Source organism: Sarcophilus harrisii, chromosome 2 (assembly GCF_902635505.1).
Source record: "Sarcophilus harrisii chromosome 2, mSarHar1.11, whole genome shotgun sequence".
Classification (NCBI taxonomy): Eukaryota; Metazoa; Chordata; class Mammalia; order Dasyuromorphia; family Dasyuridae; genus Sarcophilus; species Sarcophilus harrisii.
In genome coordinates, this window is record NC_045427.1 from 595,683,924 (window position 1) to 595,710,144 (window position 26,221).

Genomic DNA, 26,221 nt, shown 5'->3' on the forward strand with positions numbered 1-26,221 from the left:
CTCTCAGGGTAATCATGTGGCATGGTACTGCAGAGCAACTTTAAGTTTGTAAAACTTTTTATTCTTTTTAAAAAAGGAAGAAAAGTCCAGTTTTCACTATCACAAATACATTTTAGTCTGTAGAATACATTTCCTAGTCAAATGTAGTTTTTGGCTTCCATGCAGATCAGGTATTAGGTTCTTGTTAAAACAATCTAGTGGCTATTCCCAAGAGGTCTAACTAGAGTGCAGTCTGGAAGCCAGGTGGCTGGAGCAAAGGGAGGAAGCTATTAGGGGGGCTTTATTACTTCCAGCACCACAGACAGAGGAGAAGCAGCCTCTGTCCACCGCTGGAAAAGACAAAGAGAGAGAAAGGCACCGTGGCGAGGAAAAAACTTGGGCTGAAGATGGCATAAGAGGATGCGATTCATGACAAAAGACAGGCTGATGATCTAGGCTGGGTGTGTGAGCCCTTTTCTCCAATGTGGAACAGGTTGGAGTAAGTGAATGTATGAACACTCAGGGGAAATCATAGCTCCTTCTTAAACCCTGAGGTGCTTAGCTGGAGGGGAAGCCCATTTTACCTTGTTCTCCTTAGACCCCCATACATCTTCGTATCAAAAAATATAATTTACTGTTTATCAATCAGTTGCTTTCATGGTAATTAACTGGGAAAACATACACTCCCTACAGAGTTTGTGGAAAGAAGAATGTACTCTGGCTGACCACCTGCCATATCTAATATTAAAGTGAAGGCAAAACCTATGTGAGACCCATAGCAGAAAACACTCAATCTGATTCCACTTAGAAATCCATCTGTTTTAGCATTATCTGACCAATCTATAGAGTTCATACAACTCTGCATTTTTTTCCTTTTAATGTGTTCTCCTTATGAAATGATTCGGTATATGCTATACATTTGCTTATTTGAGTACATGTTTTATCTCCATATCATCATCACCTAGCCAATGAAAAGTAAGTTCCATGAAGACATTATTCTGCCTTAGTATGCCCAACACCTGACTGAGTCACCCAAGAAATGTCACTTAAGCTCTCCTACAAGCTAGCAACTTTTATTGTTGCTCTAGGCAATTTTCTTAGACTAAAGATTGCAGAAAAGGTGCTGACCAGCCTTGGTAGAGGGGATTTCATCTTCTAGGAGTTTCCTGATGAAATGATAGGCTAGTTCTTATCCTTATCCCTATTTCTATCCCCTATACCTGTCTCTGCAACACCTAGCACAGGGATTTGCATACAGTAAGCATTTACCACATATGTGAGGAATTTAGTAAATCAACAAGCATTTATTAAATGCCAAATATGTGCCAGACATCATGCTAGGTGCTAGAAATGCAAATACCAAAGAATGAAAGAGTGCCTCCTTGTTGGGAGCTTACATCCTGATAGAGAAGGCAGTAAGTGACAGGAAAAAAAAATGCAATGTTGTTAAATACCAGATAGTTTGGGATAAGGGAGCATTAGCAATTAGTGGGATCAGAAAGGCTTCATGCAGATGGCATCTAAGCTATGTTTTGAAGGAAGAGAGGGACTCCATAGACCAGAGGTGAGAAGGGTGTGTATTTCTACTATGGGAATGACAAGCACAAAGGCACTGTGATAGAAAATAAAGTGTTTTATGTGAAGGACACAGAAAAGGTCAGTTTGTCTAAATCACAGAGAGCAGAATGGGAAATAAAATACAATGAAACTAGAAAGATAGGTTAGATCCAAGTTGTGGGAGTCTTTAAAAGCTAAATAGAAAGGGGTATATTTTGTTAGAGAGGCCACAGAAAATCACTGAGGTTTAATTGAGTCAGGGAGTGAAATTTGAATTAAGATGAGCAATTAGGAGACTGTTGCAATAATCTAGATGAGAGGTGATGAGGGCTGAACTAAGGGTGTAATTGTGTGAGTAAAGAAAAGGTATAAAATGTTAGAATTGAATTAAATAGATTTGAAATACTGGTAGACCACTAACCCATATTACCACCTCTGGTAATAATATCAACAAGCTTGATTTATACCAATGACAACTTTAACTAGTGCTACTAAGTGATCCTTAATTCAATTGAGTTCAATAGCATACTAGATAGATGGATATAGTGGACACTGAATATCAATTGATAACATATATATATGGGTGTGTGTATGTGTATATATATATATATATATATATATATATATATATATATAAAGGGGGGAGAAGGAAGGGAGATGGTGAGAAGGAAGAAGGTAGAAAGAGAGACAGAGACAGACATAGTCAGAGACAGAGAAGAAAGAAAGAGTGAATGACCGAAAAACAGAGAGAGAGAGAAGAGAGAAGGAGGGAACAGACAAAGAGACAGAGACAGAGACAGAAATATGCTAGGTGCTAGACACATAAATGTAAAAGTCACCCTAATCTCAAAGTGCTTACATTCTATGAGAGGAAGGGGAACAATAGTATGCTAGAACCAACTCCATGGCCTCTGATTGTTACATTTTCAATGTAAGCATTTACACCTCAAAAATAAGCAAATGCTGCAAATAAGGACTCAGTTTATGATTTTATTGATTGTATAGATTTAAGAAAGTAATGGAGAAAATGTTAATACATATTAAAATTAAATCTTGCATATATTTTTTTTTGAAAATCAAGTTGCTAAACATTTACCAGTACAACCTTCAGGGGGAGGATATATGCATGTACACAAATTAGTATAAAATAAGATACAATGAGGAAAGGGAGAGGTACAGAAGTGCTCTAGGAATATCTGAGAAGAAAGAGATACCTTTTAACCTAGGAAAATCTCACATCTAGTAGGCTGTTTTCTATTCATTAGGAATAGTGTACAACATTTAAAGTGACTCTACCCATGAGTTCAGAACAGATTCCAACAGAAGATCTAAGTAGTGATATTGGCTGGTGCTAGCCTGGTGACTCTCACAAAGAATTATCTTCTATTCTCCAATTGGTCATAGTCCAGTTCTCTACTAAGCAAACATCCTTCTCCTTTGCCTTATAGGCAAAGAGGAGAGTCTAGTTACCATCCATCCAAATCTTCACTTTTCAACTTCAGTTGTCAGCAAAATAAATTGCTCACCTCAAGCGGAGGTATGGGTTTTGGGGAACATAAGCAGTTTTCAATTGGGCTAAAATCATCGCTATGTTGACTAACTTGTCACCTTTAACAGACTTACCTGAGTCATTCAGAACTCCTGTTTGTTTAAACTTTGCTTCTGCAATTCTAATGTTGAGAGGCTTAAGTCTGATCTTTTCATCAAGTTTATTTTTTTCTTTTAACTAAAAAAATCCTACAAGATCACATTTAATTAAAAAATCTTTTCATCAAGTTTATTTTTTTCCTTTTAATTAAAAATGCTACAAGCTTACATTTAATGTAATTTAAAATGATAAAATAATACAAGATAACATTTGTTTGGTTCGGTTTGGTAATTCGAGTTCTGTTTAAGTGACCCAGAAGAGCTTGGTCTATATTAAAAAGAAGCAAGGCAGTAAAAAAAATTTGACTTAACAAACACCAGATAAAATGAGCATTTCCACATGCAAATTATTCACAAAACTCTAAGTCTCTATTATGTAAAACTTGCTTTTTTTCTCTAATTCATTCTCTTTTTAAAAATTTTTTTAATATCTTGTGTTTTTACATTACCTAAATTTCTCCCTTTATCCCTCCTCTTTCTCTCTCCTGAAGAGTTCAACAAGTTATGATATAGGATGCCACAGGACTTTGAACCACACAAAGAACCTGCCGGGTGCTGGAAAGAAGGTGCTATGTAGTCAGGAGAGATTTGTGTTTGAGTCCTGTTGTCTCCAGAACTTGAATCTTTCCTTCCTTTTTTGGAGGGGTGGATGGCTGGATAAACAATTGAGGTTAGATGACTTAACTAGATAATAAATATCTGAGGTTAACTTTGAACTCAAATCCTCCTGACTATAGGGCCAACACTTCTGTACTTGCTAATTGGGTGGTCAGAGTTAAGTTGGAGCTTCACAGATTGAGAGGTGGAAGGAACCTCAAAAGTGATCATTTTGACCTCAAGAGTTTAATCTAACCTACCATTTTACAAATGAGAAAATGAGATCCAAGAAGTCAGATAATTTGTTTATGTCACTACAGTTAGCAAATGGCAGAACCAGGAACTGTCACCATGCCCTACTGACTCCAAACTTAGTCTTCTTTCTCACTGTGCAGATCTGGCTTTGTAAATGAGCATAAATATAAGGCTTGGACTTAAAGTAATAGAATTAGTTTGGAGAGCTAAGTCATTATGAGATCAGACTCTATCCTATAGTCACACCTCTTGCTCTTACATTATATAAAAAGGAAGAAATATTGATTCAGAGAGGATCAGATTCTTGTAAATTTAAAGGCACAAGTAGTAATTGGAGAGACCACTACATTTTGTTTCTGGCTGGATAGAGTGTTGAACATTTTTTTGTCTCTTCCATCCTTTTGAAATTGGGAGAGTGCCCTAATATCTGTGGGGCTTTGGAGTCCCCCAACCTGAGGCAGCTAAGTGGCTCTGTGGATAGAACCCTGAACCCAGAGTTATGAAGACTTGAGTTTAAATCCAGTCTAAGAAATTTACTTACTAGCTGTGTAATCCTGGGTAAGTTTCTTAACCACTATTTTGCTTTAATCTACTAGAGAAGGACATGGTAAACTACTCTGACATATTTGCCAAGAAAACCTAATGAACAGCATATGTATGCTATGGTACCTTGTTCATAAAGAAAACAGTTGAATGATTTAACAACAACAAAGCTTAATGAAAAAAAAAAAAGAATAAGCAACTTATGGTGACTGTAAATGGTTTTATGGATAGGAATTCAACTTTCACTTCTTTGCATCCCACTTAGTGGACTACACTCCCCATGACAAGCATTCATGTGGTCATTGACTGATCTATTAACATGGAGGAGAGACTTTAAACTTTTCCTATTTCTTTTGTACTCCAAATTAAAAAAAAATTTTGTACTACAAATAAAATTCATGAACTGATGCACAGAGAAATTAGAAGAACTGCAAGAACATTTTACACTATCATACCAATATCATAAAATGAACAACTTTGAGGTCTTTTTTATAACCTGATAAAGAATGAAATGAGTAGAATTGGGATAACAATTTAACAATGGTAACTTAAGAACTATAATCAATGCAATGATAATTCATGAGGTCAGATGGGAGGAGGGAGGAATAGGGATTAAATACAGAAGGGGTGGATGGATACATAAAGGAATAGAAAACTGTTCTGAAAGGGACTTTGATGGAACAGAGCTAGATCCAAGAATGGGAAGTTCCCAGCTCATTTTGTCTATCACTCAGATTAACAACAAAATTATAAGAGATTTAGGTAATCTGAGCACTCCTTGGTTGTCCATGGCACTAGATCCTGGTTTTTGCTTTGTCTCTACTTTTGGAACCAGTCAAGGCAAAGGTATCACAGGCCACATCAGCAGAGCATCTTAATTGTGTATGTCATCTATCTTAACAGAGAAAATAAGGAGTAAGCTCAGATAATAAAGACGAATGCAATCTGTAGTTCTGTGTATTACATGCTAACCCCTTTAAATACTAAAAGGATCCCTGTGAGATAAGACTAAATAGATGCTATTTATATCTATCTCAAATTCAGGGCTTAGAGACCTAAATTCAAGACATGGACTCAAAATGTAGCATGTGTTTGGAGTAAAGATTTATTTTAAGAATCAGATGGTGCATCAGAGTAATTATAAATGGAGCCCAGAAAATGCAGATAAACCCTCTTTGCTGGAGAACTCTTCACTCTGCAAAAGGACAAGAAGACGCTTTTCTGAATAATAGCATGGATTCATAGAACATTTTAGGGTTTACAAAGTGCCTTACAAAACTCATTTAGCATTTCTGATTGTTAAATGCTTCATAAAACTGAGTGAAAATCTTTTAATTTAGGGCTACATTTGACAACTTTGGAATTGTCAATCCATCAGTTAAAAACTGATTATTGTGTGTCAGACACTTATTTGGCAAAAACTGTCCCAGTCCTCCTCTCCTGTCCTCAAGGACATTACATTTTAATAGAAAACTCTCAGACAGCATATGCATTAGAATGTCAGTTTTCTTATGAGTAGGGATGGTTTCATTGGTTGAATTTGGATCTGCAGTGTCTAGCTTGGCTGATCAAAGGTGCTTAATCAATGTTTTTTGATTGATTAATATACATAAATCAATCTACACAAAACAAATGTAGAAGAAATGAATAAAAACCTAAAGAACAATTTAATCTTGCCCTCGAAGGATCATGTTCTTATTGTGGGAGAAAACATATACATTAGCACAAAAACTTCTAGTGAGTAGTGATGGTTTCATTCTTTTTATTTGTATCTCAGTATCTAGCACATATGTTTAACATATAATAGGTGCTTAATAAGTGCTTGTTTATTGATTAATATTCATGAATGGACACATACAAGATAAAGGTAAAAGAGACAAAAGAGAATATCAAAGAAGAAGGTACTGTGAGCTGGAAATGCTCAGTTCTACAATATGTACATCAGGCAGCAGAAAAGCAACTTTAGGCAGTAACAATAATAATTCCCCCTTATAAAGCATTCTGAGAGTCACAAAGTCCTACAATAGCTTTTTGAGATCATTGCGGGTTATGAACCCATTTTACAGATGAAGAAACAGCTCCAGATGAGTTAAGTGATTTAAGCAAATAATGCAGCAGCAAGTCATTAAGAAGCCATCTACACCAACCCCTTCATTTTGCAATTGAGGAAACTGAAGATCAGAACTGTAATATTCTCTCTAAAATGTAATATTCTCTGTTGAGGTTTTCTTGGGGTTATCCGGAAGCAGCCTTCGTTTCAGTTCAGTAATCACCACAAGTGCAGCCAGGGATTAAGGTCCAAATCCTTTATTGTCTCTTTCCAAGTCTTATCTCTTTGCCTGGAGCCTGTTAGCTTTCTTAGAGACCTATCTCTCTCCTTGGTTCCGAGAGCTTAAGCTCCTACTGACAGTCCTTTGTCTTCTCTGCTTTGCCACCTTCTTGAGGTCCTCCTGAATGTGTCTTGGTTTCTGTGGGGGAGGCAGGAGGACTACACCATGGTCTCTGTCTTCCCTAGTTCTGATTCTGCCTGAGCTTCTCTGAGCTTATATGGTCTCTTATTAAAGGTGTGAATCTTGTAGAACTATAGTAAGTACTAAGTACATGTACTGGGCTAGAGAACTGTTAAGCACCAGGATACATAACCATTGTCTCTATTAATTCCACTGACTTAGCACTTTGTTTCAAGTTCTGGCCCATAGCACAGAACAGTTAAGTGATTTCTCCAAGAATGCAAAGGGACTAAATATCAAAAATAGTATTTAAACTCTGGTTTTCAGAACCTTTTACTCAGGGCCTTTTACTATTCCATGCTATCTCCAAGTATCTGAACTAGGTTTTGAACCCAGGTCTCCTAACTCTATCCAACAAGTCAACAAATATATACTAAGAACTTACTAAGAGCACCTCAGGAAACAGAAAGGCCTTGGAATAAGTTCTGTTTTTTTTTTCCATAGAATATATGTAATCTTGAACAAAATATTTAACTTCCCTATATCTCTGGCAATTCTCTAAGATTTTGAGAAAGAGAAGAATTTTGGCCTTGGTGAAGGGAAACTCCCTTTTCCACACCAGAAATTTCTTACACCTATGAAATGGCAGATCTAGACAAAAGCATGCTTCAGGCTCTGTGGTGGGCATTGGGAATGCAAAGATAAAAATAAATCTATTCCTCCCTTCAAGATGCTTACACTTTCCTAAATATTCATTCCTGTGTTTTTCCTGCTATTCAGCTCTGTCTTGATCTCAAATGAACTGGAAGGGAACCCCCAAGCTCACTATCCACCTCAATCATAATCTCCTTTTGATGATCCCCAGAAAGAGCGCTTTGTTCCCCAGATTCTTTTAAAAAGGGATACTTTTATGTGTAGCTGTGGCTTCTGGAAAGGTAGGGGCTGCAACACTTCAGAGACAATTGCTAAATCAGTCTCTCTCAAGATTTTCTCCCTATTTGAGGGCTTCAAGGGGTCAGGCTGGAAGGAGAGCTGGTAGTTTGGGTTTGGGATGGGGCCAGGGAGGAAGGAAATCTCTACTATTTTCAGGGCTCTTTGGCCCAGAGTTCTGGATTGCCTCCACTGAGATCTAAGGGAAGATGTGGTCCAGTGAATCATAGATTTAGCCCAAGTGACTCCTCAAATATTTTTGTGAGAGGCAGAGTATGTCATGAGAATGTTTCTGTTCCAAATGGGGAGGAGGAGAATAACCTTTTGCCAAGTTTATCTTGGGGATCTGGAATTTCAAGATATATTCCTGACAAATCATGACACTTTCAAGTCCTAGAACCAGTTTTTTTCTTAAATTATTGACTTGGAAATTCATATGCTCTTGTAGAGTTGAACAGCCTCTGTTGATCAGATCAAGTCAATACCCATGACTATAGATCATCACATAGAGCTGACCAGTTTCCCTGTCCCCAATTCCTTGAAAAATACATGCATGTCCCTTGCTAAGAAAATCCTAATTGCCCGTTGGGTATACTGGTCCTATACTGATTCTGGATGCATTAATAACACACCACTTCCTTACAGCATTCAAATTCAACTGTATCTTTCTCTGTCATAATTCCTTTTCATATCCTTCACAATGTAAGTGGCCAGTGTGTCTAGCTAGCTGTATTTTCTGTTTTGGTGTCAATAAAATGTTCTGTTTCATTCTTTTTTTAAAACTTTTTCAAGAACATCTGTGTTAGTAGAAGATGTTAGTATTTTGTTGATAGGTTTTAGAATAATTTACAGGTACCAATAATAACATCCTGCTTCCTAGATTTATTTACACTTAATTGAGAGAGGAATGTTATTAATTTTATTCACAGGCAAGCATCTCCTGCCTTCACATTTTGTGTGGGTTTTTCTAAATCAACATCCCATAAACAGAAGTCATAGAACAGATGCAAAGTATCAGCTTCTAGCTAAGGACCAAGGTCTGGCTTATTTGTATCACAAGATGGATATCATTACTATTTTTCTTATTTTAAGATGAAATCCCTAATGATTCCTGAACAGTCATTACTTCTGCTCATTGAATACAGTCTTTCTTGTGAATTACTTCCAAGAAAGTGGGCACAGTGGGATAAAATGAAGATAACTTCTTTGAGATTATTCATGAATTTAAGCTCAAGCCACACAGCCTCTCCAAAGGATATGAACAAAGCTTTGAGAAGAGAACTTACTTAAATGATGTTCCAATAGATAGATTCAGATTTTTTGTACTGAACAATAGTAATCTTGGAGAATAGGTGATAAAGCACACTTTCTTCCTCTCAGTACCATGACTAGAGAACATTATATATACTATCCATCACAGTCATTTTGTCTACTGGTTTTGCTTAACTATTTTTCTTGGTTCCATGGGTGGAAGGTAGAGTAGTCCAGGAATTGACAGTGATGTAAAAAATCAAATACATCAATAACTTTTAAAATGTTTCCCCAAAACACAGTTATACCCTTGGCACTACTTAAAAATCTTGGCTCTCTTTGTAAAAACCTTTATGTCAATCTCTTTCCCAACAAAAAGGGGCTAAATACACTTTATGAATCCCTTGCTTATCTGGCTGAGTGCCCCCCCACTGGCTCCTTCCAAGGGTAACTAGCTGTTCCTTTTATAAAGCACTCAGACTCAGGAGTTTTTAAAACATAAAATAGTTCTATTTACACAGTAAAGAACACAGAAGAATTTCCTTTCCAGCTCATAATTGACTGTTTACATCCCACTAGTCACTGTTTTCCTGGGTATCTACATCCCATGACTGCTCCCCACTATTACACTGACTTGCTCCTCTTTTTCTAGAAGGTATCATGGGTTCTGCTTTCTACTATTGCTATCCTCTAGCAGATAATGCTACCTTTAAAAAAGCTGAATCATATAATAATTATATCAAGTTCTCAGCCAATACCATAAAGCTCTTTCCTACTTCCTAAAGCATCAAGTGCCTCTTGGCTATTTAAAATTATCCTCATTTGGTCGATTTCATAACCCATGCAAAAGTTTTCTTCAGGTGGTTGTTGGAATGCTTCTTTCTTTGATCAAAGGAGCCTCTGTTTCTTATTCCAAATTTTTTATGACAAGACTCTAACTGTATATTTTCCCTCCCCCACATCTTGTTACTTCTACTCATCTCAGAGCCATCTATTGAGTCTTTCAAAAAAAAGTTCAGAGAGATATTCTTTCTCTCTATCTTCTTTTCATGTCTTCTTGTTTTGTGTATTATTAACGATTTCAATCTGTTTTCTGATCTCCAAGAAGGAAAAGTTCAGAGATAAGCCTCTGGCAGCTGTTCCCACAGCATAGGACTTAAAGGATAGAAAAAACATCTCCTTGCTGCCATGTTGTAGGACTGCAGTCTGTAGCTTTCCAAAATCTCCAATCATCACTTCCTCCCATCTAAATCTAACAAGTTCCCCAGATGCCCTAATAACCTGGGACAATATGAACATTCACCATGCTTGATGTCTGATCACCTTTAGAGCAAAGGTCTTTTTTCACATACTATAATAGAAAGAGTGTAAGATTTGGAAGTAGAGGGCTTGGGTTAAAATTCCCAACTCACTGGATCGCATTTTCTTTATCTGAAAAGCGAGAGGGTTGTACCAAATGCCTCTTGAAGTCCCTTCCAGCTTGAAATCGTTTTTTTAAATCATAGTATCTTTCAATTTTATATCACCTTCATTTTAAAATATATCCTTTCCCATTTCCCTATTGAATCATTCCTTGTAACATGGGGGGGAAAAGGAGCAAACAAAGCAGTTCAGTAAAACTACCCATCCTATTAATCAAAACTAACAGCATCATAATATTCCACACTCATAATGCTCCACTCCTGCAAAGAGCAGAATTTTCAGCTTTAAATCAATGACCATCTTGGAATCTCTTGCTTCAGTCAAGGCTCTATTCAAGTACCATCTATTACTATATAGGAGACCTTTAGGGATCCCTCTGGCTACAAGCCCCTACATGAAGTTTTTAAATTTAATTTGCATATATTTTGTGTATCTGTTGTTCAATCAATAAAATGTAAAGTCTTTGACAACAAAGACTATATTGTTTTTATCTCTGTCCTCAGCACCTAATATAGTGCCTGGCAAATAACAGGTCTTTTATAAATGATTGGATTAGATACATGATCCCTTGAACTATGTTGCACATCCATTGGAGTTAAAAGACTCTTTGGCTGCAGTTATATACAACTCTGAGGCTGGTTGCACAGGGCCACTGGATTTTCTATTTGATTCAAGAATCCAGATGTCCCAGTTCTAGTCTACCCAACTAAAGTTGTCTCTTTGTTTTCTTTCTTTGACTTGTAGCATTGACCTAAAAGCATATTACAACACAATTACTCACGTACTAACTGCCCATCATTTTTTGCCTCTTACTTTCATCTTTGAAGAGAAGCATGGCTAAGGTTGAACATGATATGAATGCAGTCCTGCCTGGAGGCAGAGGGAAGGTCTTAAAGGCAAGCTCTCAAAGTTTCTCCTGGCCCAAATCCTAGGATGATTTCTATTATTTCAAAGCCTGTGTAATTTTTAAAACTCTCATCCAAATTTGGAGCTGCACTGAAATACTAATTTACTATCATGTAAATCCCAGAAAAGCAGGACACACTTAAGAAAGGTCAATTCGAATTATCCGGAAATTACTATAATCAAAAATAAACCTAATTGGAAGTCAAAAGGACCCAAGTGGAAAACCTGGCCTGGAAATTCAACTTTATTCAATAATTCAGGAACTGACTGTGATGTAAAAAATCAAATACATCAATAATTTTTAAAATGTTTCCCCAAAACATAGGTACACTCTTGGCTCTACTTAAAAATCTTGATTCTGTACAACCCTAATGGCAGTCTCTCTCCCAAAAAGGGGCTAAATACAGTATGCTAAATCCTAACTTTAATAGGTGCAGGAGAGAGAAAGACAAAAAATCCTCTATTTTATAGGGACATACTCAATTTAATATATTATTTTCACACATACACACACACACACACACACACACACATATATATATATATATATATATATATATATATATATATATACAATGTATAAAAATTTACTAAGAAATTTTATATATATATATACAATGTATATAAATATACACATACATTTGTCCTATACTACAAACATCTGTTCAACAAGCATACAGATAGAAAATATAAAGTAAACTACAGGCAGGAAAGAGAAGGAACATCATGAAGAGTTACATTTGGTAACTGAAATAAAGTTTGAAAGAGGTAAAAGATTCCAAAATTTAGAAGTAAGAAAATGATTATTTCCCTCTCATGTTAATAACTAATTATTAAAATTGGGGAAACCCCAGATTTTTTCTACAATTGTTTCCTTTTTCAGTCTCTCAAGAATGGGGCTTATATAAAATAGGATTAACTTTTTCCTTATTTTGGGTATTGCTACTCCACCAAACTAGCTCCAGCTTGGGTGGGGAATATAAATTCTTTATCTAGATTGTCTAAGGCTGGAGATGATCTAGGTATAGGGATAGTCTCTTTGGCCAAAAGTGACATAATGTTATTCTCAGTCATTCATTGGAGTGAATTCACTTCTCTTTGTAAAGTCCATCTCTCATTAATTGTTAATCAATTAGAATTGATTGCTCAAAAACACCCCTCTTCCAAAGTTATAAGTCATGAGCCAGCCACCATGATGGCCTTTGGCATTCTAGAATGCTAGTGACCCTTTTATTTAAAATGCTGACATTATTAATTAATAAAATGATTAATTACCCAGAAATCATGTCTCTTGAATTTTTCAAATGCTGCAGAGATGAGGAAGAAAAGTATTCCAGGCCAGTTGTATAAAGGCATGATATTGGCAGATGGTATAGTACATATGGAGAGCCACTAATAAGTCTGTATAATTTAAATGGATAGTGCTTGAAGAGTTGTAAAAGGAAATAAGGTAGGAAAAGGAGATAGGAACTTGTGGAAAGGAATGGAAATGTAAGCCTGAGGATTTGGGGCTTTTTCCCCATGGATGTACTAGGGAGCCACTGAAGATTTTTTAAAGCAGGGTTTGTGAAGACTATGCTTACTTTATACATATGGTAGCCTCTTTTGTTTTCATTTTAGACTCAGACTATAATCTTAAGTCAGATGGGTAAGTCAGATAGTTCATCAGTGTGTCTTAATAAGGCACAGCACATGGACAATGAGATTGGCCTAGAATTGAACATGGTGATAATAATTAGTAATCTTTCAATTAGAAAATTTCATGGTCCTTCTCTTGATCCCAGATTATTCCCTGATATAAGGATATTGGTTTTGATTTTCACATTACCCATGATGTTTTATGGTTGAAAATTGTGGAATTATTGGGTGCTCTCCCAAAATGAAAATTGCAGGTGACCTATAGAGCAATGAAGAGCAAAAGTGAGCATAAGCATGGTGAGCATAAGCATCCTGAAGTATATTAATGATGACTTGTGCCTGATAAGTAGCATGAAAGTATCATCCTGGAGGTTTATATTCACAAAGAAAATTAGGCTGTCCATGAAGCAAGAGCAAAGGATTGCCTGATGGACAGACTTCACACAACACTGGTATCTACAGAATGTTAAACTTATGAAGGATTTGTAGGTAGAGAAGAACAAGAACCAAAACCAGGGTGTGGGCAAGTGGAAATCTGAGCCACTGGAGGGAGTGTTACCACTGGCGAGGTCACTTAGACCCTAAAGTTTTTAAACTCCAGGACTCTGATTCATTCTCATGAATTCTCAGAGAAATGGCTTGTGGTTTCTTCTTCCTACTCTTAAAAAAAGAAAATTTCTTTTGTTCTGATGCTAGATTTACATCCTTCTCTTACTCTCTTCTCTAATCCTGCCCTCTGGCTTAGAGCAATAGAATTATTAGTTATATTATTTGCCAGGTTAAAATTAGAATAATGTACTGGACAGGTCTAACTACCATGAGCCCTTGTGAGGATTGAGTGGTGGTGTCTGCTGCCAGTGCAGGCAGAGTATCTATGGAAACCTGGATGGCACATTCTCCATACAATATTGGGCTTTGAAATCAATAACTAGCAAGACCTAGGACAGGAAAGTAGAGAGGGATTTTTTTGTTATTTTTTTTTCTCAGCTAGAATTTGGATTTTTTAATTGCCTTGGCAAAAAGGAAATACATAATAAGTCACATAATCATATAGCATATATACATATATAATTATATGGTTATTTTTACATATATGTTATATATTGTATATACTATATATTCTCATTATTCATTATTTACATATGTGAATTATATAACAATGTGTATAACTCACACATACCAAAATATACCCAAATTTGAGATATCTCCAAGTGGATGTCCCATAAACATTTTAAGTTCAACATGTCCAAAATGAAACTTTATTTTCCAAACAAAAACAAAACCCCAAACATTTCTCTCTTTGTGATTTCTCTATTATTATGGAGGGTATCACTATCCTTCCAGTCAACCAAACTCTCAAGCTAGACATAATTCTCAATCCTTCACTATTTCTTACCTCCCTATGTCCTATTCCTCATAATAAATCTGTTGCTAAGGCCTATTAATGTATCATCCTGCAAGAACCATAACATGGGTTTCCCTTTCTCCTCTGATATTACTCTCACCTCAGTGTAGGCTCATATGACTTTGTTTTTGTACTACAGTTGGTTCTAAAAGTCATGTTTTATTCATTGGCTCCACCAAGGTGAAAGTCATTTTTATAACAGCCACAAAAGGGGACATCGTCTGCAATAAATTGCTGGATGGTGTCTCTGCCACGTCTGTCCCCACTGCAGTACATTATCCACTCAGTTGCCAAAATTATCTTCCAAAAGTAAAGGTATGATCATATCACCTTCCTACTCAATAAACTCCAGTGACTCCCTATCACTTCCATGATCAAACATAACATCTTTCCTTAAGCATCCAAATCCTTTTACAATGTGCCCCACTTCCAGGTTTCCAATCTTCCCATATCTTATATCTTTGTGTAATTCAAGGATACTGGCATCCTTTCAACTCCTTGAACAAGACATTCCATCCCCCACGTCCAGGTATTTTTGTGGGTTGTCCCCATTGCCTAGCATACTCTCTCCTTCATCTCTGCCTCCTGACTTCCCTGACTTCCTTCAAGTCCCAGCCAAAATGCCATTTCCTACAGGAAGTCTTTCCTGATCCCCCTTCATTCTTGATCCTTCCTTCTGTTTGCTAATTCCAAATTATCCTTCACTTGGAATAGTACTAAAATTATTTTCTATTTTGAGAGTTGCTTGCATGCTTGCATCCCCCATTAAATTGAGATCTTGAAAGGACGGTCTGTCTTTCTTTGTATTCCCAGGTCTTCCCATACCATGTCTGAAAAATAGTAGGTGTTTTAATGATGTCTATTGACTAATTTACTAGTGTATCTTTATATATACATATAAATGTAATCATACATGTACATAATATGTGCCTCGGTATTGATTTATTTTGAGCAATATAATATCGATCCTTTCTGTCAAATGAAAAACTAAATAGAAATCTCTGTTCACTGAAATGTATTATTACAAATAATCTACTGGGACTGGCAGCTTTTCTCCTCCAGGTTCAGAAGAAGCTATCTCATGATTTAATTTTTAGAAAAATCATAAAAATGAAAATTAATGAGGAAGAGTAAATTAGGTTACAAAGAAAATGACTTGCCCTAAAATGTTGTACCCAAAGATCATCACACAATGCAAAGTGAAGGTCAGCTGCCAATTATTTATAGATTTCAATGAGTGGCATTAAGGGGAATGTTCCCTAATGGTATTCAATGTCTTTGTTGCTTGTCAAAGGGGAATAAAATCTGTTAAACATCAGGAAGGAGCCATGAGCAGCATCTTTAACCTACTTATCACCCACATTGACACAAATGAATGTATCCTCTACCCTTGCAAAAGATGTCCTTTTTGTGGCTGTTATAGAAATGATTTTCCCCTGATGACATCAATGAATAAAACATAACTTTTAGGACCAACTATCATACAAAAACAAATATCTATCAATATCCACTAAGCACCTGTGTTGCACATGGAGTTATGTACTCAACTCTGCCCTTGGCCCTGCTTAGAAGAACAACAAATTTCAGGAAAATATACAAAAGCTCAGCATCAGAAAGGCTTACAGGAGAAAGGTGAATTGCCACAATTCTTTCAGTCTGGGCTTCCACTATAAAGATGGAACAGAAGAATGAGATAATTGCCACTTTGATCTCTGATATCCCTGACCTGGAAGCAGAAAAGACTAAGAGGTCCTAGAGGTACCAATGTACACCTCCAGTCTTTCTCCTGGAAGGGGGCGGGGGGAGCAATAGCTTGGTATCCTGGAAAAAAGCTTCATAGAATTAAGTTCTATTTCAGTCTGGCATGTACCAGCTGGGTGAAGAGGGAAAATCATTCTACCTCCCTATGTATGAGTTCTTGCATAGAGGGAAAGTGGAGAAATAAAATGAGGACCTTCAGTTCACAGGAATGTTATAAGCATCAAATATAATACTAAGAGAAAGTACTTTTAAAATGTCTTCTCTAGTGCTTGAAGATCTTGGAACAATTGTCTGGGGGGGTTTCATGCATGAATGCATGTTGTGCTTGCAGCCTCCTCCAAATGAGCCTGCTGGGGCATAGGATAAAGGAGAAACTGAGGAGGATTTGTCTCAGTCAACATATTCTATCCAGGCTGTACTTGGAGACCCTGGCTCAGCAGTAGGGAGATGGTCATTAATCCTCCCAATTGCTAAACACCATTTAAAAAAGTGACAAACACCCCCACATCAGGCCACCTAATTTGGGGCAATTTGAAACACTTAACATGGTCCTTTGCTCCCTTTCACCCTAGCAGGATCCTTTCCTCACATCCAAGCATGTCTTGGTGCTATTGTGGTTTGGCCAATCCCCAGCTATCGCCTGAAGCTCTCCATACATAGCCTCTGGATTGGCCATTTTTTTTGACTCAGATAACTAGTCTCTTTTGGTCAAAAACAGAGCACAGATGTCTTTATTCCATCCCACTAAATGCTTTTTTCTTTCTTGTTTAGGCTGCATTGACCCCAAAGCACGTGACAATTAAATGACTCATATACAGGCTGCCCCTGGGCTGGTCATTTCATGTGTATCTCTGGGGAGAACCAAAGCAAAAGCTTAAAAATGTTTTCAATGTACTTTTGGGGGTTCTTAACTTGTTTTGATGTGCTGCTTCCACTTTGTCAGTTGGGTAATAAAGCCTATGGACTCCTTCTCAAAATAATGTTCTTAAGTTCACAAAATAAAACATTTAGGATTATAAGGAAAATTAGTTAAATTGATATTTTAAAGTTACATTTAAAATAGTTATATTTTTAAAATAAATATATTTGAAATGTATATTTTAAATAGCTGTCTTTTAATACACACACACACACACACACACATACACATATATATTTAAGTTTGCAGATCCCAGGTTGAGGATCTTTGGATGTACTGCCATATCTTCTAATGATTTATGAATCTAAATCAGGACTTTGAGACCTAGCTTCAAATCCCAGTTTTGACATTCATTAAATGTATGACTCTGCAAATCGCTCAACCTCTTTCTTCCTCTGTAAAATGGACATAATAATCCCTGTATCTACCTTATAGGGTTGTTAAGAGTCAAATCAATCAATCAGTCAATCAACAGGTATTTATTAAGGACCTACAATGTGTCAGGAACTATGCAGGGTTCTGGGAACATAAGTACAAAGAATGAAACAATGTCAACTCACAAAGAGCATAAGTTGCAATTGGGGGACACAAGTACATAAGAACATTTCTGCTAAAAAGTTCAATAGACACAAATATATACAATGTATTTAAAGGTATTTGGGAAGCTAAGGCACCAGCACCTAAGATCTGGAGAGGCTTCGTGCAAAAAATGGTTCAGCTGCAGAATCTTAAAAAGGAAGAGACTCTATTAAAAGGAGAGGGTACATTCCAGGCATATGGAACTGTCAGTGCAAAGTCATGGAGGTGGGAAATGTAGAGTCATGGATGAAGAACAGAGATAAGACCAGTTTAATTTGAGCTTTAATGTGGGAAGTGGGGTGAGGCTGGGAAGATAAGCTCATGACCATATTGTGTCTCTTAGATTGTGTAGAGAATTAAAAACCAAATAATTCATGTATGTGAAGTACTTTATTAATGCCAGTTAAATGTTGACATATCATTACATAGCAGGCTATGTATAAATTTTCCAGCACCTCAACTCAAACCTGGCACTGCAGCAAATCTCAGTTCTGCCACTTAGAATTTTGACTTTCAGAACATTGTCTCATTTCTCTGGACCTCGGTTTTCCTCATCTGTAAAATGAGGGGGTGAGACTAAATATTCCATGGTGCTTTCTAAATCTGGATCTCTGATCATATGTTTCTAACATTAATATCAGTCACAAAGAATGGGATTAGGTAAGCAGGATATGGCTCAGAAAAGCCAACTCCACCAGGCTGTTCAGAAAAACAACTGGTTTGACTACTTTGCTGATTCGATCAATACGTTCACAGAATGAACCTAATCTCCTTGTGGAGACAGGCAGACTTTCCTTCTCCAGTTAGCATAATAGGGAGAGCAGTATTGCTGACCCATGGGGTCTTGCACCACAGCGATGGGGAGAAAAGGGAGGGGAAGAGAGATCATTAGTAATTATCCAGTGTACTGATGCAGAAGGGGCAAGGGGAGGGTGTGGGTGTGGGTGTGGGTGTTTTCTGCAAGCTAGCCCTCCTAATTCTGTTGCCAAGTGAATGAATACAAGGGGAGAGGCAAGAAGCAAGAGACATATACCATGGCAGTGAAACAGAGGTCACAGGTCTGTAAGTATAAAACCTTCTGTGAATATTTTTGAGTTCTATTGGTAGAGGTATCTATCCAGGGAAGAGTCACAGGAAAGTGTACCCCATAAGTGTTTTCCTGGTATAGTTTGTGTCACATCTGAAGGCTGAGTACCCTGGAGTCAAAAGGCTCATGGCTGTCAGGAGTCGTTAATTACCTCCTGGGCAATAATCTGGATTTTCTTTGCCATTGCTAATCAATGAAGTAGATGTGACTGGAAAACAGCCCCTGGTTATTTATGCCCAAGCTCTTTAGGATGTAGAGGTCAGTAGTTTGTCAGTCTTAAATGTTTCTATATGCTACATAACATTTTTAGGGATCATCAGCATCCCTTTAATGCTAAGATTCTTAACTTTTTTTGTTTCATGACAAACTGGTGAAACCTATGGACCTTTTTTCAGAAAAATGTTTTCAAAAAGGAATTGAGAAACAGAGAATTTAAATAACTTGCTAAAGGTCACACAGCCAATAAAGATCCGAGGTGAAATTAAAAACAAAGAAAAGTGTTTTTAAAATGCATAAAATAATATACACAACAAATCAATAATATTGAAATAATTATCGAAATATTTTAAAACAACAAATTGTCAGACCTCCCCAAAATCTATTGATCAACAATTTGGGGATCTGTTTTTAAACTCTAGCTTTAGAGTGTATTTAGATTAGTGATCAGAGACCCTGAATAGAAAGCTAACCTGAACAGAAAGATGTGTTTGAATATTATCACTCATACATACTACAGGCAAATCACTTAATTTCATATGAATATTGATTTCTACCTCTGTAAATATCTCAAGTTAACCTTACAAACTTTCTCTATGTTTCTGATGTGAATATATATATATATATATATATATATATATATATATATATATATGCAAACCTTAAAGTACTATAAAGGTTATTATCATTGTTATTATTAATATTATTTTATTCTATCTACACTTTGAAATACATTATTCTGTGAGAAAGAAGAAAATGAAGTTTGCTTTCTGTACTCCAAGAAGTTACCAAAAGGCTCCCAGAATCTAAAGGGAAACAATTCACTTTCCCTGCCCATGTTTACATTATTGTTAGATGCTCTTTCGAGAAAATCAACTGTATGACTCTGTTTGAGATAATACCCTAGAGTTAGCTTGGATGCAAAGTGATGTTTACAGAATACCAGGGAAGGATGAAGAATGCGGAATGCAAACACAGATGTGTGCAACTGAGTTCCTAAGTCCCTGAGCTCTGATCTCCAGCTAATGTTGCTGCCAACCTGCTGGACACAGGAAATGAGCTAACTTGTTTTGTAGTTTAAATACAATTGTATCCAGGAAAATGACGATGGAAAACACGTCTTCCTCTCCTTCAATATTTCTTCTTCTCATGGGTCTTCCAGACACATCTGCTGAGTTGATGATGGAAACATATTGTTTCTCCCTGCTGGAAAGACTCTGGCAATGGAAATATGGACCTGACTTCAGAAAAGCTCTGTACCATATCCATCGTGCCAGAAATTCTCTTAGGTATGAGGGTCTAATAACTGGTAGGGATGTAAAAGGCAGATGGTCTCTGCAGGACTGTCAGTTTCCAGGCTGCATATTCAGCTCTTAGATGCTGGAAAAGTAATTTCTTAAAGAGAGAAATGTTCTGAAATAGATGAGCAAAGAACCAGTGAGACTGTGCTTATCAGTTTTCAATCAATTACCCACTCTGTATCATCGGTTTCTGGGATGCCATGTCTCTGTTTCCTAGTTTAAGAGTAACTATAAAACTGACAACCATATCTCACAGTCTAGGAAAACTGGGAATGATTGATTAGTGAACCAAGTGCAGCAAGTTTATTGATTAAAACTAATTGCTCATATGCCTGCTGCAGAAAATTAAATTTATAATTGATATTGAAATACACTGTTTTCATTGATCATAACTTAACAATAAAGACTGTCATCTGGTACCCTAACAACTCAAATTCAGTATCTCCCAAGCCATGTTTTATGTCTTTTATGGGGTAAATAATATTTTATTTTTTTCCAAATACAAGTAAATATAGTTTTTTTCATTCATTTTTATAAGATCATGAGTTTCTAATTTTATCCCATCCTCCTTTTTATCCTCCCTCCCTAAGAAAGCAAGCAATATGATATAGGGTATATGTGCAATAATGTAAACATATTTACATATTAGTCAATTATAAAAGAAAAAAACAGAATAAAAGGGAAAAGCCACCCCCTCCAAAAAAAGTGAAAATAGTATGCTTTGATCTGCATTCAGTTTCTATAGTTCTTTCTCTGGACACGGAGAGCATTTTCCATAATTGTTCTGGATCGTTATGTTGCTGAGTTAAATCTGTCAAAATTGATCATTGCACAATGTTGCTATTACTGTATACAATATTCTCCTGCTTCGGTTCACTTCACTCACCCTCGGTTCATGTAAGTCTTTACAAATTTTTTCTGAAATCTATGTACTTACCATTTCTTATAGCACACTAATATTATATCACATACATATACCACAACTTGTTCAACCATTCCCCAGTTATCGGGGGATAACTTTACCACCACAAGATTCCTTCAATTTTCAATTTTTTGCCACCACAAAAAGAGCTGCTATAAATATTTTGTACATGTAGGTCCCTTCCCCTTTTTATAATCTCTTTGGAATACTAATCTAGTGGTAGTATTGCTGTAGCAAAGAGTATACACAATTTGATTGCCCTTTGGGCAAAATTCCAAATTAATTTCCAGAACGGTTGTCAACTCACAGCTCCACCAACAATGCCTTAATATCCCAGTTTTCCCTTATCTTCTCAACATTTGTCATTTTTCTTCTCTATCATAAGTCAATCTGTTAAATATGAGGTGATACCTCAGAGTTATTTTAATTTGTATTTCTATAACCAATAGTAGTTTAAACTATCTTTTGCATGACTATAGATAGCTTTAATTTCTTCATCTGAAAACTGACTGTTCATGTCCTTTGACCATTTATCAATTGGAGAATGACTTGTATTCTTTTAAATTTAACTTAATTCTCTATGTATTTGAGAAATGAGACTTTTATCAAAAAAACTGACTGTAAAAAAATTATTTCCGATCTTTTTGTTTTTCTTCTAATCTTGATTATATTGATTGTGTTTGTGGAAGAAAATTTAATTTAATGTAATCAAAAGTATCCATTTAAATTTTATAATATTTTCTGTCTCTTGTTTGGTCATAAATTCTTCCATTCTCCATAGATCTGACAGGGTAAAGTATTTCTTGTTCTCCCAATTTGCTTATGGAATCACCCTTTCTGTCCAAATCATATACTCATTTTGGCTTTATCTTGTTATACAGTGTGAAATGTTGGTCTATGCCTAGCACAAGCTAGGCATACAGTTTTTAAGTTTTCCCAGACGTTTTTATCAAATTCCTTATTCAAATTATCTTATTCCAGAAGCTGAAGTTTGGGGGTCTCTCAAACAATAGATGACTATAATTATTTTGTACTGTGTATTATGTATCTAATTTATTCCATTGCATATCTATTTCTTAGCCAGTACCAAATCATTTTGATGATTGCTGATTTATAATATAGTTTTGGATCTAGTATGGCTAAGCTACATTCTTTGCAGTTTTTCACTGATTTCCTTGGCATTTTTGACATTTTGTTCTTCTAGATGAACTTTGCTATTATTTTTTCTAAATCTATAAAATAATTTTGGTAGTTTGATTGGTATGATACTGAATAACTAAGTTAATTTAGTAGAATTGTAATTTTAATCATATAAGCTCAGTCTACCAATGAGCAATTGATATTTTTCCAATGGTTTTGATCTGACTTTGTATGAAGTGTTTTATAATTGTGTTCATAAAGTTCCTGATTTTGTGTTGGCAAGTAGATTCCAAATATTTCATAATGTCTAGAGTTATATTAAATGGAATTTATCTTTTGTCTCTTCTTGTTGAGCTTTCGTGGTAATATATAGAAATGCTAGTTTATATAGTTTTTTAATATCCTACAATTTTGCTAAAGTTACTAATTATTTCAAGTAGTTTTTTTTACTTGATTCTCTAAGTATATCATCATATCATCCGAAAGAGAGATAGCTTTGTTTCCTCATTGTCTATTTTAATTCCTTCAAATTCTTTTTCTTCTCTTATTGCCATAGCTAATGTTTCTAGGTCTGTACAGAATAATAGTGCTGATAATGGTCATCCTTCTTTCAGTCCTTATATGATTGAGAAGGCTTCTAGCTTATTCCCTTTACAGATAATTCAAATCATCATTTTAGATACTGCTTATCAGTTTAAGGAACACGTTCTTTATTCCTATTCTTTTTAGTGTTTTTAATAGGAATGGGTATTGTATTTTGTCAAAAGCTTTTTCTGCATCTATTAAGATAATCATACAATTTCTGTTGGTTTTATTATTGACATGGTCATTTATATTGATAATTTTTCTAATATTGAACAAATGCTGCGTTCCTAATATAAATCCTACCTAGTCATATTGTATAATCTTTCTGATATTTGCTGTAATTTCCTTGCTCATATTTTGTTCAAATTTTTTACATCAATAGTCATTGGGGAAATTGGTCTATAATTATCATAAAATCATAGAAACAATCAATAAACTCATTGAAAAGAATGACAACAATACCAAAATTTATAGGATGTGGAGAGACTTACATGAACTAAGTGAAGTGAGTAAAACCAAGAGAACATTGTACATAGCAACAAGATTATGTGATGATCAACTGTGATAGATTTGGCTCTTTTGAGATAATTCAGGTCAATTCCAATAGACTTGTGATGGAGATAGTCATCTGCATCCAGAGACAGGACTATTGGGACTGAAGGTGGATACAACATAGTATTTTTACCTTTTTTATTGCTGTTGTCTGCTTGCTTGTTTTTTTCTTTTTATCTTTCTCATGGTTTTCCTTTTGTATCTGGTTTTTCTTATGCATCATGAAAAATGTGAAAATATAGTTAGAAAAATTGCACATATCTAACCTATATTGTATTACTTGCTGTCTAGGAGAGAGGGAAGATAGGGAGGAAGGGAGAAAAATTTGGAACACAACTGCAAAGTCCAGTAATACTTAACCCTGGGAAGTCACTTCATTTGTGAATGCCTTAGTGTTACTCTGTAACCTTTACATTGCCAGTCTCTTCTAATTCTCAGGGTGTCAGAGAATCCTCTGGCCACTGACCTTTGCAGTGTCAATTAATTTTTAACCCCACTCCCCTCTTCTGAAGCCTTCAGAAGTCACTGGCTAAGATTTTTTGAATCATAATTTAATAACTGATAGCGTGCTCAAGAACAGTCATGTGTAAACTTAAAGTCTTTATTATACTTGCTCACATAATGTTCTGACCTGTTAACTCCCAAGTGAACACCAGGTCTGCAAGACAGCTACATGTTCACTATCAAGCTCCTTACTTCTCTTGGCTATCTATCCACTTGGTTCAGCTACCCCAGGATAAAGAGAGCGACCTCCTGCTTCGGTGGGCTTAAGAAGGATCTGTGAGGTCACATGCACAGCCAATCAGAGAGGGAGCCATCTCCCATTAGGAACCTATCTCAATATGACCAGGGTCCCACACATGAGGCAGTATCACGCCACAGAAATTACGTCCAGGCCACTCAACAACCTCCTATTTGAACTGGGCTGACTCATTGTAAAAAGACCCTAACACACAACCTTTTGTATCTTTGCTTATATTTTGAAAAATAAAAAGATATTATTTAAAAAAGGTCAGTATGAAAATTAAATGAGATAATAATAATAAAGCATTTTGCAAAGTTAAAAAAAAAAACTTGTAGGATGCAGCCAAAGCAGGACTTTGGTGAAAATTTATATCTCTAAATTTTTGCATCAAGAAAATAGAAAAAGAACAGATGAATGAATTGGTCATGCAACTTAAAAAATTAGAGGAACAAATTAAAAATCCCCAACTGAGCATCAAATTGGAAATCTTGAAAATCAAAAAAGAGATTAACAAGACTAAAAGTTTAAAAAAAAACTATTGAACTAATAAATAAATGCAGGAAGTGGTTTTTTTGGGGGGGGGGGCAAGAAGACAGAAAAACCATTGGTTCATTCAATTTAAACAAAGAAGAATACTGAATATGCTATATCAAAAATGAAAAAAAGTGAAATCACCACCAATGAAGAAAAAATTAAAGCAATCATTAGGAAATATTTTGTCTACTTTATGCCAATAAATCTGATTATCTGAGTACAATGAAATATTTAGAAAAATATAAAGTACTTAGATTTACAGATATAACCCCATCTTAGGAAAAAATAATTGAATCAATCATTAATGAACTCCCTAAGAAAAAAGTCCCTAGGATTTCAGAAGGGTTGACAAGTGAATCCTATCAAACATTTAAAGAACAACCAATTCCAAAACTATATAAATTATTTGTAAAAATAGGTGAAGGAATTAGCCTACCAAACTTATGATACAAATATGGTCCTTGTGCCTAAGCCTGGAAGAGCCAAAACAGGAAAACAAACTTGTAGACCAATTTCCCTAATGAATATCAATTCAAAATTTTTAAACAAAATACTAGCAAGAAGATTGCAGTAACATATCATAAATATTATACACTACAAGCAGGTGGGATTTATATCAGGAATTCAGGGTTGATTTGATATTAAGAAACTGTCAACATAAGACCATTTCAATAAGAAAAATAACAGAAATTATGATTATCTCAACAGATGCAGAAAAAGTTTTTAACAAAATATAGCAGCCATTCTTATTTAAATACACACACACACACACACACACACACACACATACACACACACACAAGAGAGCATAGGAATAAAGGAAAATGTTAAGGGATATCTATCCAAAATCATTATTATCTATAAAGGGGCTAAGCTAGAAGCCTTCTCAGTAAGATCAGAAGTGAAACAAGGATGCCAATTATCAACACCATTATTCTGTATATTATTAGAAATATTAACTATAGCAATAAGAGAAGAAAAAGAATTTAAATAGTCAAAAAGAACACAAATCAATCTCTCTGTCTCTTTTTGTCTCTCTCTGTCTCTCTCCCCACCAAGGTAATTGGGGTTAAGTGACTTACTTAGGGTCATACAGATAGGAAGTATTAAATGTCTGAGGTCAAACTTGAACTCAGGTCCTCCTGACTACAAGTCTGGTCCAGTGATTTATCCACTGTGCTACCTATCTGCCCCAAAAACTATTTCTTTTTTGCAAATTATATGATGGTATACTTAGAGAATTCTAGAGAATCAACTAAAATAAACTAAATTAAAAAAAAACTTTAGCAAAGTTGCAGGA

At 35.7% G+C, this 26,221-nt stretch overlaps 2 protein-coding genes across 5 annotated transcripts in view; one reads left to right on the forward strand and one right to left on the reverse strand.

The window, feature by feature from the left end:
- Positions 1 to 26,221, reverse strand: part of WDFY4 (WDFY family member 4) — a 486,698-nt gene that overhangs the window by 440,310 nt on the left and 20,167 nt on the right. The gene's annotated exons all lie outside the window — the stretch shown is intronic.
- Positions 1 to 26,221, forward strand: part of ARHGAP22 (Rho GTPase activating protein 22) — a 398,531-nt gene that overhangs the window by 45,226 nt on the left and 327,084 nt on the right. The window lies entirely within an intron of this gene.